The 15,399-nt window shown below is 33.5% G+C and overlaps 1 protein-coding gene across 1 annotated transcript in view; it reads right to left on the minus strand.

The window, feature by feature from the left end:
* The window catches only part of LOC113493792 (cytochrome P450 4C1-like), a 28,109-nt gene extending 26,657 nt beyond the window's left edge, over window positions 1–1,452 (minus strand). The window contains exon 1 of the mRNA XM_026871813.1: window positions 1,224–1,452. The gene's annotated coding sequence lies outside the window, so the exon portion shown is untranslated. The remainder of the gene's footprint in view (window positions 1–1,223) is intronic.
* Window positions 1,453–15,399: the final 13,947 nt, after the last annotated feature.

Here is a 15,399-nt window from a genome sequence, read left to right on the forward strand (position 1 = left end):
TGCTATCTCGCTTCCACAATTAACCAGTGTTTGTGGTAAGCCTTGAGAGATCAAAATAAAAACTCTAATACCACACTTAATGTCAATGTGCAAAAAAAAACGGTAAATTGTTATTTTGTTTTAACGCCGAGTGTGGGAGACTAAATTATAATTTGTATGTATGTTATATACATACTACATGTTTATATATTGGTTAGGTTAGGTTAGCATGGTTAGTTTAGTAATATTGTAGGTTTTGAATACTTAATAATAATTAAATCTGTTATGTTTTGTAAACTGAAAGACAGCGAGCTGCTAGGAAGCTTATTGCGCCAATTTTTATCTCGAAGCGAAAGCAATGATAGGTTGGCAAATTTGGCTGCTGTCCATTGCAATTTGACATTTAAAAAGTGCTGCTTAATAGCATAATTTGAATAAATGAATATTGTATATTTTGAAATATCATTTTAAAATAACATTTATCGTCATTATTACGTATCATTCTAGAAAAGTACTTTCTATAGATACTAGATATAACTACAAAAGATACAAAAATACAACATAGAACATTTATCGAAACGTTATTGGTAAAGTACATAAATAAAAACACGATTTGTTGATAAATAGTATACCTACGTTATCAATGATCATGTATCGACTATTTATAAAAGTAACCGTTATAACTGCGTATCCGATAATATGTTTAATCTATATTCCATTTGATTAGTTACTTAAAAAGGTAAACACTTTTGTCGGTTCGTTTTATACAAACACATACCTTTTAACAAATAAACGACTGTTATATATGATTTTATTAGCTATAGCCCGCGGGCCTGTCTTCTACGTATCGAAAATGATACAACGGGAACATCAAATCGGTATCAAAATGCTATCCTATCCTGTGTTAATCCTGGTTATAAACTATCTGTGTACCACGTTTCGTCTAAATCCGTTCAGTGGTTTTTGCTTGAGGAGGAACAAACATCAGCATACAAACAAACTTTCGCGTTTATATACTAGTAGGATGTTTTTTTCGTCGTTTTACATTGGTATTTAATCGCGTTTTATTTTTAAATCGAGATTTTAGCCAAAAATACACTCAAATAGATTGTTTATTTTTATTTATGTACCAAAAAATAGAATACGAAGCCATACATACATGCATATACATAGGACATTAACAAGACAGACATAAACAACAACACACTTATAATAGAATAAACCTTAAAATAACGAAAACTCACTTTATTGAATCATCCGAAACTATTGTACACTCACAAACAATTAAATACCTCACACTAGACATAAACCAATAAAACCATTACAATGCAACGCCACACAATATCTATTTTAACAAACACCTAATCACCATACTTTAAAACTGTTTAGTATTACAAAAATATTAAAATATTTCGAAGTATTTTAGCTTTATATAGCAACAATAAAACTGTATCTGATCATATCAATTCGGATACTGAGTAAGAGAGCCGAAGCCAACACTGACACTGACAGATAAACAAGATATTACGAACCGGTAACCACACAATGTAACACATCCATGGATGGCGGAACAAGAGCAGTGCAAACAAACTATTGCATTAAAGTGGCAATGTATACAAACCCGAGAATAGCTCGCACGTGCCAAGGTCATGAACTGTAGCTTGTCTACACATTTTTTATCACTATTCTATTAAATACGTTTAATTACAGATGTTATTATTGATGAGAATCTTATAAACAATGGAATTACGCAATCAGTTGCTATGTATTTATCTGTACCTACTTTGTAGTTCGAGCTGGTTTACATAGATGGCGCTATTTTCAATGTACTCCGGCGCATTAAGAGTAGAATTAATTTCTTGGTACACGGATGCTGTAATAATTGTTTAATAACCGGACTTTGTCTTTGAAGACGATAATTTTAGAAGGATTGCTAGAAAAATAGCTCTTTTTCTCTGCTTTTACTGTATGCTGTATCGTGCTTTTTACTTAATTTAGTGTTAGCAGCTAAACTAATATTTTGTTTTAAATACATTACGTTTGAACCATTCATACAACAGTGGACACTTTGAAATTTATGCTATTTAAAGAGGTACGATAGAAACTCCGCTTGTTACAAACTAATCAATAAATTAATCGTTGACTGATTTTCATGTTTCACTGAATCGTGACAAGACTGTCTTTATCCCCTTACAATCCACACTTGCCTTTCAATTAACACTTACTCATTAAATATCACAAAACGTTATTGAAAATACTATTTCAAACTAGAATAGTAAGAAATCTGTATTCAATAAATTCGTAGTATCTAAAGAATTCTTAAAATCGTATACAATTTGATTCATCGATGTCTCTTTCTACGCTTCGCTGATTCGATTAACAACAGGTGTCGTTGACCGGGTATTTACTAGAATTTCTCAATATTATTGAGTAAAAACAATTTCGTACTCAAGAACTATATTCACGACTAACTTGTCTTTATAGACTGCTGATGTTCAGATTACCCAAGATTTTTATAGTTACTATCGTGAGAATGATTCATTATTAAATGAAAAACAGTTTAATCACGCGTCGAACTTTTCGAGTTCGACCCGCGACCACGCCGCGTCAGCTCATGATTAAGGACTCCAATTGAGTCCGAAACTAGTCGGGCAATCCCGACATAGGCATACGCCTGAGTAAACCGTTGCAGAATATAATATCAGATTAACAAACCTCGGTATACATACGTATATGTGAAGTATGTCTTGACCTTTACTTGAAGACATTCTCGAAGTTTCTACTCAGAGAAAGTAAAATAATATAACTTAAACAAACTACTATCCTTGAGAAGATAAGATTGAAAGATACACAATGTTGAGAAGATGTATTCACATCTGCAGCATACTTGTGTGTTAAAGATTTTAGATTTAAACTCATTTGACAAGACCTAAGAACTATGTGAATTATTTAAATGTGAAATTCTCTATGTTAAATGTCTCTATGTAAAATTTATCCATCGTGTCTTTATACATCTCAGAAAATCATTTGAACTGCCCTTAATACATAACGACGTACGTCTATTCAGCTTCAGCTCAAGTCGTGAAGTAAATAAAATAGACAAAATAATTAGATTGATGGACCTTGTAATAATAAAATAGTTTAATGCATTTCTAGTAAGTTTTAGGTAAGTTTTTTACTTATTATAGAGCTAGACTAGTGTATATTTAAGTCACATATTTACAGCTGTGAACGTGACAGCGTTGTCGTACAGCGTTGCCTCTCCTTTGAAACTGTAAAATCCCACTAACATTATTTTATGGATGCATGTTTGTTACGCTTTAACGCTTAAACCACTGGACAAATTTGGGTACACAGATAGTTTATAATCTGGATTAAGACAAAGGATAGTTTTTATCCTTATTCCATGATTATTGCAACAGCTATTATAAGTATGAGACAACAATAACCACCTATTTTTATAAGAGTCAACTGACAAAATTACTTTAATTTTCTTGTACTTTCTACGTTGAAAGAATTTTAATGAACCCTGAAAACAGTGAAGACTACGAATTAAAGATTAACGATAAGGGTGACTGTTTTAGTTTTCCATCTTAAAAAAATGATCAAAATTCACAAACACGTCTTCTAAAGCTTAGGCCCCGATTCCGAATTAAAATGACACTATTCGAACTCTCCTAAGCATTTTGCCTACACAATAATTGGAAATTGGCGGAACACTCACGGTCAATACAATACATTTCCAAATATTACCTATACACTTATTTAACGTTTTAGATCGTTAGACAACAAGCGATGTAATAAATTTTAAGTATTAATATTGCTTAAGATTCATCAGAAATTGCACAAAGTAAAGACATATACTTCAAACATATAAGGAAAATGATAACATAAATATTGAGATCCACAAAGTTAGTCAGCGATGCACGACTTGCAAGATAGGTTCACATGATGCAATCTCAACTTGAGGATAGAAATATCTGCAATACAGCCTGCATGAATAGCTGTCTGACAGCTGGTACTGACACGATGCCAATGACCTTTCAAGGGCTTTCTGTGGGTTAGTACAACGCACGGACAGAACATTTATGAGCTTCTTAAATACTTGATCTAAATCTGAATCTTCTTTATGCATGTGTTTTGAATGTTTGCGAATTTTTGCAAGGGATAATAACCTACTCTTAGTGGCGTAAAAATTACTAAATATTTTAATGGTCGTTGGTATATTCCACCGCGGTCTTGTTATCTTTAAATGATTCTAGCTACTACATCGTTCCATACCATGACCGTGCTATGAACGTGTCAGGCAAAAAAAATATTCTCTGTATTAAAAAGGCGACGATGCAGTCGGCGACGGGCATGGTCGCATACTTTTGAATACAGAGAATATGTTTTTGCCGGACACGTTCATAGCACGGTCATGATATGGAACGGTGTAGTGGGCAGTCGCCTTAAGGTAGCGTAAAGCACTGCGAATTAAAAAGTCACTTATTTAAATGAAATCTCCCATGGGTACATACATTGCTCTGTTTTATTTTGCAGTAATATCCGTCAACAATGGAACCTCAACAACGTGGCATACACTTTTGATTACCGTAAGCCTTCGTAGGTACCGTTTTGATTAACGACATTCAATTTAAATAATGATTCATTACACTTTATTCAGATAAAAATATAAATTACAACACGCCATTATACTCCGATTATTTTCACGGCTCACTTGGGAGTGAGCATAAATCCGGAGCATCCACAATTTGACAAAATAACGAAACTTTTTCAATTTACCTTTTTATACCCTGAAGGGCTGCTGATTGTGGAAGCTAATTGCATTAGGTATAAAGTTGGTTCCGTTCGTGATGGAAATTCTTAAAGTTAATATTCTACAATTTTATTGCCTTACTAGCTGTTGCCCGCGACTTCGTCCCCGTGGGTAGAAGATATAAGTAATGATTTAGGTATACCTCGGTTTTTTTTCACATTTTCCACTGTATCTTAGCTCCTACTAGTCACAGCGTGATGGTTTATAGCCTAAAGCCTTCCTCGATTAATGGGCTATTCAACACAAAAAGAATTTTTCAATTTGGACCAGTAGTTCCTGAGATTAGCGCGTTCAAACAAACAAATAAACTCTTCAGCTTTATATATTAGTATATACACCCTTGAAATTTAATTGATCGGCTAGCTGAGTACTTAAAGTCACCATGCCAAACGCAAAGTGCGATTTTGAAATTGATTTAAAAAAATAATGAAGCAACAAGACTTAGACAAATAAAATAAATTTCTTTGGATGTCATTTAATTGAACGACATATTTTCTAAATTATTTTAAATCTATTCAGAGCTGTTCAAAAGTATAAAAATCTTTTACAATAATACTAATAAAATAGACATCATTAGAATTAAAAAAATATAATTCCTGTCACGCGACACATAAATAGTGTCAAAGTCAAATTCTTTATTTCAATAAGACCATTATATGGCACTTTTGAACGTCAAACAATTTATTAAATTGTCATATTCCTTATAAACATAAAAAGATAAAGTTACTATATTAAGTTCCGATGGCGCATATTCCTCGGGCCACGTCAAATTGAAATTGGATTACATCAGATGGACTCTCCGAAGTCGAAAATAGAAACGTTTTATGTCGAAACAGGTTCTGCTACTATTTTGTTTTTTTTTATTCGCACTTGTGACTTTGGACTTGTTTGTTTGTTTCGTTCGTACCGAAGTCCATTGGCCGTGTTTAAACTTGATATCGTGTTCAAGCTTCAGCTCACTTGTGGTTAAATGCGCCGCTAAGCTGACAACTTTTGTCGTTATTTAACCCCGATCTCGATAACTAAAATCCATTTTTTCATACTGATGGGCCAGATTTCGTGTGTCCATATTTAAATAACTTTATGGTTACCTAAAATATCTTAACTCTACTCCATTTATATTTATAACTTCAGGCTTAGGTTTGTACATAATAAAGCACACTAAAAACACACTAAGATTGGACTGTTTTGTTTCTAAAAAACTCCGTTTAAAAATATATTTGGGTGATTTGGGTACCTTTAAGTGACCTCTATCACTGGGTAACCGGTCCAATATACTTCTCCGGTCACATTGTGCCTATACCTATACACCTCAAATAAAATACAAAAAAAGACAACCAGATAAACTTAAACCATAACGGTTAAATGGCTCGGCCGATTTTTGTTAAACATGTCTAAGAACGCCCGGACAAAATTCACCTTTTATTCAAAATAAACTAAATTGAAATCGCTTAAACTGTTTGAGAGCCACGATTCCGCATACAGATACATCAAATTTACAACATCCTTCTTTTTGCGCCTTTAAAATTAAAACTATGCATCAAACAATGAAGAATCAAAAATATAGGTTATCATTTCTTATATAAGTATATCGTGACAAAAGTACTAGCCAGCCCATGCCAGCGTGTAGTTTTAATTGTTCTATATGTGAAGATATTGAACATTGAACAGCAACTGCTCACAATCACTAAGTAGTATAATTTGCTCTGACTAGCACTCTTTGGATTCAATTACTTCGCTGCGCTTATCTCGTGTTCTTTAAAAACGTTTTTTACTATGACTCATACAGATGTGTTTAACAAGAGTATTTTGTAAAATCATTATTCTTGTGAAATAAATAATTGGATATATTTGATACTGTGTGATGTATGTCTAGAAATAAAGGCAGGTGTCGTAGATTTTTTTAAGGAATTAAATCATTGTAACGCAACATACAAACATTCAATTCACATGCTCAAAGACACCCAGACTCAGGACAAGCATTCCTAGATCACACAAACGCTTGTCCTCCGCGGGGATCGAACCCGCGATACGTTGAGCTCACCGTGCAGTCAAGCCTAAATGCAAATCACAGCGCAACTGTTATTTGGTTCAAAACAAAATTTTACAAAATTCCAAATATTTAATGACAATATCACATTGATAACTGGAATTCGACGGTCGCAGGCAAAAATGTCCTTTAAAAATATCGAAAACGAGGAAACAAAAACATTGGCAAAGTAAGGGAAAATCCCCAAAATTAATTTTATTGGTAAGAGAATCTGAGCGGTGTATTATTTTTAAATTAAGCTCCTTTCTCTCTTTATATTCTAATATAAAAGCTTCTAAAATGTTTTCTCGTCTTTTGTGAACACATAAATAAGTGTGTTTTTATTGAGGTAAAGTTTTCCGCATTTAGCATCCGGTAATATGGGACGTGGTTCATGGGATCGTTGACCTATCCTGTCAACCAGGAATTCTAAAGATTTAGTATATTTTGAAGTTTTATAATAATAAATGCGTTTATTAGGTGCATTAAAAGATAAATATTAATAACGTAATGGTAAGTTATAAACGCACTGAAATAACTACTCTCTGATGTCCCCCTTGAAGTGACTCGCCCTTAACAGACAATTCGAATAAAAGACAGAACCTTGTTAAATTCTAGTCGAACCTATAACACGGAGGGTCCCGTACCAATAAAGGTGAGAAAAACAGATAAAGGCTAATGATAACACTAATTTGCAAAAACCTTAACTTAAGGTTAGAGCAACAATTGCTACTGAACCTAGAATTTTTATTTTTAAAAACTTTCTTAGATGATGTTTCTAGTTTATTAAAGTAAAAACAGAAATACAACATCTTGCCTGCAGCAGCCTGGTTACTTGAACGCATGAATAGACAGCGGAGCTTTGATAATAGATTTCCGTTTTACCTTTACGATATGGAACTCCCAAAAAAGGCTACAATCTTTAGTTACCAAAGCTCTTCGACTCCTCATGTGCAAATGGCACAAATTGACACTCGCATCCATTATATCCACAATGTTCTGCAAGTCATAGCGCTAAGTGAGCTCTCTGCAATATTCCCGGTAAACTACGCAGTCGCCAAAGGGCTGTCATACTTGTGGATAAGATGCAAGTCATGCTTACAAGTCAGAAATAATGTACACTGCGCTTTATATAACATCATGGTATGGACCTTTATGTAGGTGGAGGTAAGCAACGTTACATTTGATATGCAACAAGAAGTAAATTATAATTTGTAGTCGCTTGTGATGAGGCCTTGGTAAATATTGAGATTAATAATCTGAATGTTCTCGAAACACAAGGTTTACGTTATATGTTTTGATGCAATAATAACATAAACTCTGGTTAGTTGGGCGTCGGGTGACAAACTGCTGCAATGAGGAAAGTGTACATATTCTTAATGCTTAAGAAGTAATCATCTGTCTTAATTTTTGTACTTAATTCCCTGTGCCATGGATTTGGGGGAAAAATCCTTTTATTATTATTCGTCCTAGGCCACCATTCGAACCAGCCCACATTATACATTTATATGATACCGCCACCTTTTCTAAGTCTGAGTTAGGTCTATTAAGATATGTTCTCGCAAAACTGATGAGTCCATAGAAATACATAACAAAAATGGTCATCCATCCATTTATGAACGTACACACCTTTGCTGTATTCGATTGATTCTGTCTAGCTAACACGGTTCATAAGATATAGCCGGTTGTCAGACAGACGGTTAGATGGCAGACCCTGTGCAATAAGGTTCCACTTTTGCCCCTTGGATACGTACCCTTCAAAATGAAGTCCTCAAAACGAGGGTGGCTGGAACCGCGACCCATTTTGGTTCGTCCCAAATTTTAACGCTTATCTTTCAAAAATTATCAATTCGTCAATGATTAAGTTCTATAGTTGAGAAGTTTGTTTAAATAGTCTCTTAATATTCAAGAACCTTCCCTCCATTTACCGAAATATTTTAGCGCGATTGGCGTTTTTACTTTATAAATTCAAAAAGGCAATTAATTGATTCTGTCTGAAGATTTAACTTCATAAATCACGAGTTTCCTAAAACTGTTGAGTCATGGAATGAAAAGGCAGGTGTTGGTGTCCTCGGGAAAGATGAAGTGTCATTAATCTTAGATTAAACACTTACTGTACTATAGGCAAGGGTTCTTGACTTTTGAACTATAGTCGATTTTAAAAAATAACAAAAAAGGAGTATCTTAATGAAGCCCCCGACAATAACCCAAAACCATACCCCATGCCAAATATTTTTGCATGGGGTATGGCGCATGGTATGTCAAATTATTTAAAAAAGTCGTAGGTTAAAGATGTATAGAGAGACTTTGTTGTGTATTTTATAAATACTATTCAATTATTTCTGCAGGTGAACAAACTGACGTAGTTTTAAAATTTTGTTTAAGTGATCAGGAAAAGAAAACTACTAAGTATACTATCTAAAAAAATACATCGGAAAGCTAGATTGACGTTCGAAGCTATATAACACTTATAAATTATCCAATAGGTCTCACTTCAAAAAAGGCAACAAGCACTCAGGCTATTAAATTTCTACTATCAATATAACGCACCAATTAACTGCACAAGAGTTGACGAACCAGAGCAATATTCCAAATTGGCAATATCAATCCGTTTTAACGATTTTGCTGTAGCTTTCGAGTGTGTATGTAAAACCAAAACAAAATAAAAAGTTTACAAACTACAATAAATGTTACTAAATTACTTTATAGCTCTAGAGAGTTCTATTAAGTAGTATAACCATTAAACCCAATATAAAAACTTTGAAGCGCATTTTTGGTTACATTTACTATTTTTTTTATGAAAGCAATAACAAAAAACAGATTAGTTCTCTACGAGCAACTTTTACACCATCTAACTTTTTTTGTTTATTATTTATCATGTTAAATATGATTAATAAGAACGACATTAATACGATACGTTATGCGTAAATCAATTCGTCCCAGAAGTCTCCTAAAAATATATTTTCTCCCGCAATGAGGAATTTAATACTTACTTCTCTTGGTTTTTCACAAGTCACATGAACAAAGACTGTTGTTAGTAGATAATATTTGTATTCACACATGCAAACAGTTCATTGTCATCCTTACATTAACAGCTTTGATAAGTGTTTCCTAGACGCAACATCGCAAAATGATAACATTTCTTGCGCAGATGCAAGGTATGTTATGTCATGTATATCTGAGATTTATGTGTTTGACACAAACTCAACAACAAACAACTGTTAAACCAGTTCTAACTAAATCTGTTGTTTGTATAGTTAGTTTGTAACTATAAAACTAATTATTAAAGTGATTTATGTTCCGACATCTATTTAAAATTTTATTCTTATCATAAGTTTAATTTCGTTCATACCATATCTTTTTATACGATCTCAAAAATCAAAATCCATTTGGTCACGTCATCTCAGAGGCACTTTTGAACATCAAAAAATCATGTTATGTAGACAGGTACCCGTATCGACCACCCGTCACCGCTTCATAAGTACTCTGGCTGTGAAAAACTCTTTACAATATTAAAAACAATATAAAAAAATACGAACATGAATTAAATATCCAGGAACCACAGCAAAATCAGATGCTGTTTAAGGATACTGAAGTATGACTGTAAGAAATACCAGCCGTTGCCAGCGACTTCGCGTTTTATACACCGTTCATGTATCCAATGACTAGAACACGTTCATGATAAAAAAATAGGTATTTATGAGATTTAAATAAATTTAAAATGCAATTTTTAAAATCGGATACATGAACTGGTCTCCTTTTGTAAGACGACTAAAAAATCAACGTGTATATGTGAAGAACATAAAAGTTTGAAAACAATTTATTTTCTTCAATCGTTTCAATCGACTTAATTTTTTTCGGCAATATTTTCTGTTCTGTTTTTCAATTTTTTATGAGCCTAATGTCAGCAGGCCTGCCAGTCGCCATAGCCCTTTGTCATCCCGCTTCTGGGCATGCTGGACAGTGGACACAGGTCTAGGCTAATTATATCATGATATTCCTCTCGTTCCTGTGTCCTATCCTGCTTCCAATCGAACAAAGGCTGAGCTATCGTTGTCAATTTATCTTGCTCTTGAAAGAGCGAAAGTACGTCCATTGCTTTTTTTTTATTGAATTTATTTTACATGTAGACATCCAATATATATGTTACTCTCAATTTATGACCGTGAGCTTCATATTATGTTACGTTACACGAAACATTATGATATTAATCAGTATATAAATTGTTTATTGTATAAGCTTGTCTTTTTAGGGATCCGAAGGGTTCTAAGGATGAACGGAACCCTAAACTACCTTAATATTACTTATACTCTAATGCTATGCTATCAATCCGACTGGCAGTCTGTCCATCTGTGATTCCGAACGTCACCAGGTTGTATCTTACGAACCGTTATAACTAAACTGTTAAAATTTTCACAGTAAATCGATTAATGTTACAGCGGTAGCAACCAATATGAATGCAGAATGAAAATTCCAAGGGTAGAGATACTTTAATGGTTGACCATTTATTTGGTTCTTTCGTTAGCCTCTTTACACGGAACTCTCAATATCCCGAGTCTAACTCGCACTTGACCCGTTTTTTAGGATATGCTCGGGTTCCGTTCCCGGAATATCGTAAAAAGTATGTTTTATTCATTTTATGATGGATCACGTTTTATTAGATCCCGGTGTAAGATCCCATGCTAATAAAATTCTCGATGTATTTTTTTTTTCATTTACATTACAACACATGCCTACAAATAATAGGGAAATGTTTACTTTGGTACATTAGCGGTAAAACGATTGAAATAAAATTTTACTGACTGGCTATGTATATTGGGCTTAGGCTTAATTTTACCCCTCATGTCCGTCGTCTGTCATCCTACAATACTGCAAAAAAGCTACATTCTGTACCTACTATGGGGGTGGTCCCAGTACGAGGCGAGGGGGCCGGCGCTGTTTACGCGTAGGCGTAAGGGTCACGGAAGCCCACGGTGCATGAATTGCCAGTATGCACCGGCACCAGAACGTAGATGACGTAACACGGCAGTTTATTTAGTCAGTAAGAGTCTGATACTACCTGCTCCAAGGCCAGGGAGTCCATGAGCATTCCAAGAAGACTAATTTTATGCAAAAACACATGATCAATTTTGATAATGATTTTTTTACGAACTGTGCAGTTCTTTATCAAACAATGACTAAAATAAATACAATCTGAAACGCAGTTAATATCGCTGTAAATAAAAGGCATTTTCAATTACTAAACCCTTTATAAAGGCCGAAGACAATTTGTTTCGCAAAGGGTTCTTAATAGCCAAGCATTTGTCCTCATTGTAAAGAGATGGCCAATTATCTTTATATTTTCCTCTTTCTTTTACTAAAAAGAATATGATTGTTTATTCTAAATTTAACCAAGTTCTGTATTAATATTCCTGGATTTGAGATAAATCAAACGACTAATCGGTTTTCTCGGATTGTGATATGTTTTTTTATATGGAAATATAAATCTCTAATAATATAAATGCGAAAGTTTGTGAGCATGTTGGTGTTTGTTACTCTTTTGCGCCCAAAAGGCTGTTAAAATTTTGATAAAATGTCCTTTGATGTATTAAGTAGTATTAAAATTTGTTTATTTAGGGTTGGCAGACACTCAATTAGATCAAAAAAGACCTAGGTAGTACATGAATAATAGGATGATGACTGATTTTGGTTTTTAATTTCCATTAGTTAAATTATTTTTTAACGAAATTTTAGGCTAATTAAAGTTAAGGGCTTGGGAAGTCTCTATGTCCAGAAATCTAAGCGTTTTGTTTCCTTCCTCAACTTTCAATTCGCGTTCTTAGGTAGATATTATTTGATACTTGGAAAATAATACGTTTGATTTGATTATTTCCATCTCCTCATGTAGAAGTAATTATATTTCTACTTTTTACTCTGTTAATGGATAATTTCAAGATGAATACTTTATGTATTTTGTGCCTTTCTCTGTTCATCATTTTAAATAGGAGTAATCTTTATTTTAACTCAGTGTTTTAATGTTTTAATGCCCCTTTAAAAGCTATGAATTTCGCATTAACAGAAACACAAAATTAATTAGGAGTATTCGTTATTTCAGTAATTTGCTGTATTTGCGTACGACTTATTTGCTGTTTTAATATGAATTTTCGTAATTGCTGAGATTTTCTTTATTAAGATATTTGTCTTACTTTGCTCTAACTGGTTTATTATACTGAAAAAGGAAAAATTGGTTTTGTTATTGATATAATCCGGTATCAAACCCACTCACTATCATAATATATAACAACTCTGCCAAATTGTTATTTCTTTTACATTTTATCAAAAATGTCTACACTACGATTAATTCCTAGCCATTACCTGATTATACTCCCAAAGGAATTAGATAAATCCTTCGTACATGCATTCCCAAAATGTTTTGGAGAAGTTTCTGAGAATGATCCCACAAAGCAATACACGTTTCAAATATAATGGTTTCCTAGACGGATACTACAACGATTAATGCTCTGTTTCATAATTCAATAATTTGCATAAGCAGCTTACGTGGGGGAACTCCTGAAATAATACTGGCGCTGTGAGTTTGCAACTTCACAAATATACTCTCGCTTCGTACGGATCTGGGCACGTGTGGTCAGGGATTAATGTCTTCGGATACAGGAGAGTTGATTTGTCTCCTTTAATACGACCTAAAACTCTAAAAAGACTATAAATACTTTAAAAGTTTATTTTAAAAAAACCGATCAAGTGCGGGTCATACTTCCGACAGCGTTTTAAATAAGCCAAAGACTAACAAATCGCTTAGGTGACAAATTTATGACCGAAAGATCCGTTGCTTAACTACTTCGGTATAATACCAATAAACACAATATTTAAACAATAGAAATGTTCATTACATCACTTACGAGACAGGGAAATGGTTAACCTTGATCTTTATTTTACTATTATTGGTAATCGCGTCAATTTAAATACGTCATCTGGAAAATATCAACTGTTTAGCACGGCTCTTGAGAAACACCCTGTTGACGGAAGGCCGGACAGACAAACGGAAAGAGGGTCATAGATCATAGGGTTTAGTTAGTTATTAGTTATTAATACACCTTACCTGAACTTTTTAATTGATATTAAACAAGAAATTGTAAACAATTCAAATATAAAAAAAACATCGTGATTCCCGGTACTGGAAATAAAAGTTATATGAGACAGTGACATAGCAAGGTCATTCTGTTTTATAACATTATCATTAAGGTGTACACGTAAAGGTAGGAAGGCAGCGGAAATTAAACGTCTGTTTATCACACTGGTGCGTTGTAACGAGGTATCAAGACATCACATTAAAGATATTTTCTCATTATGGTTATGGCTTTGATATCAAGAATGAACTGTAGTAGGTAAGTACCCAAATATATAAAAACTAGCTGTTGCCAGCGACTTCGTCCGCGTCCGCGTGGTAAGAAGATATTCCATTGTATCTTCGCTCCTATTAGTCTCAGCGTGATGGTTTATAGCCTAAAACCTTCCTCGATGAATGGTCTATTCAACACAAAAATATTTTTTCCATTCGAACCAGTAGTTACTGAGATTAGCGCGTACAAACAAACAAACAAACTTCAGCTTTATATAGAGTAGTATAGAGTATAGATTATTTTATCATCATTTTATAAAATAAATATGAATTAAAATAAGTAGTTAGAAGATATTTTAAATTTATAATTGCTACTGACTTTGTTAATGTGTCTGAAACTCCCTACGACACAAGCATTTAGTTAGTCAAGCCACTGGTCCGCTTGCGCAAATAATCCTAAAATGTTATTACAAAATAAAGTACCTACCTTAAAGACATATTGACTACTTAAATATCAAAATCAAAATCAAAAGTTTTTACTTCAAGTAGGCCGTTTTTCAGGCACTTTCAAAACGTTAAGGTGATGGCTCTAGTTGCGCGGTTCCAAAGTGTCACTATACTACACAATATGCATGCTGTTTAGTGGTACCGTACCAAAAGAATAAAAATGGAACCCTATTATGAAGGTTCCGCTGTCTGTCCGTATTTCACCATTCTGTATCGCTAAAACAACGTCAGATAAAAGGAAAAAATATCATAGATGACCTATTTCTGTCGCCACTGTAAACCAAATCACAAAAACATTTTTTTAGTTAAGCATGTGTCACCAGTTGCATTGCATTTTTTTTTTTTAATCTATTTGTGTGAAACTTTCGGTATGACGTGCGCAACTTGCTCTTAGATGGCTTTATTTTTATTTTTTTTCCTTCTCTAATAGCACCAACCGAATAAGGGATATGAATAAACGGAAATGTCGTCAAAAAGTAAATAGACCTCTTTAAAGATAATTGTCAGTCAATGTCAGTCGTGAAAATGTAAGTGATGTTGATAACTTCGAAATATAATACTAATTAAGTAATACTTGAGGATAATTACAGGATTACAAATTTTAATGAAACAACACAAATAAAATACTGTTATTTATTTCTATGAAAAATATAAACAAGAAGTTAATATCAAACAACAAAAAAATCAATTACAGCAAATTAGCTAGAAGGTGTTAGACTTATAAAAACT

This window comes from Trichoplusia ni, chromosome 5 (genome assembly GCF_003590095.1).
Source record: "Trichoplusia ni isolate ovarian cell line Hi5 chromosome 5, tn1, whole genome shotgun sequence".
Classification (NCBI taxonomy): domain Eukaryota; kingdom Metazoa; phylum Arthropoda; class Insecta; order Lepidoptera; family Noctuidae; genus Trichoplusia; species Trichoplusia ni.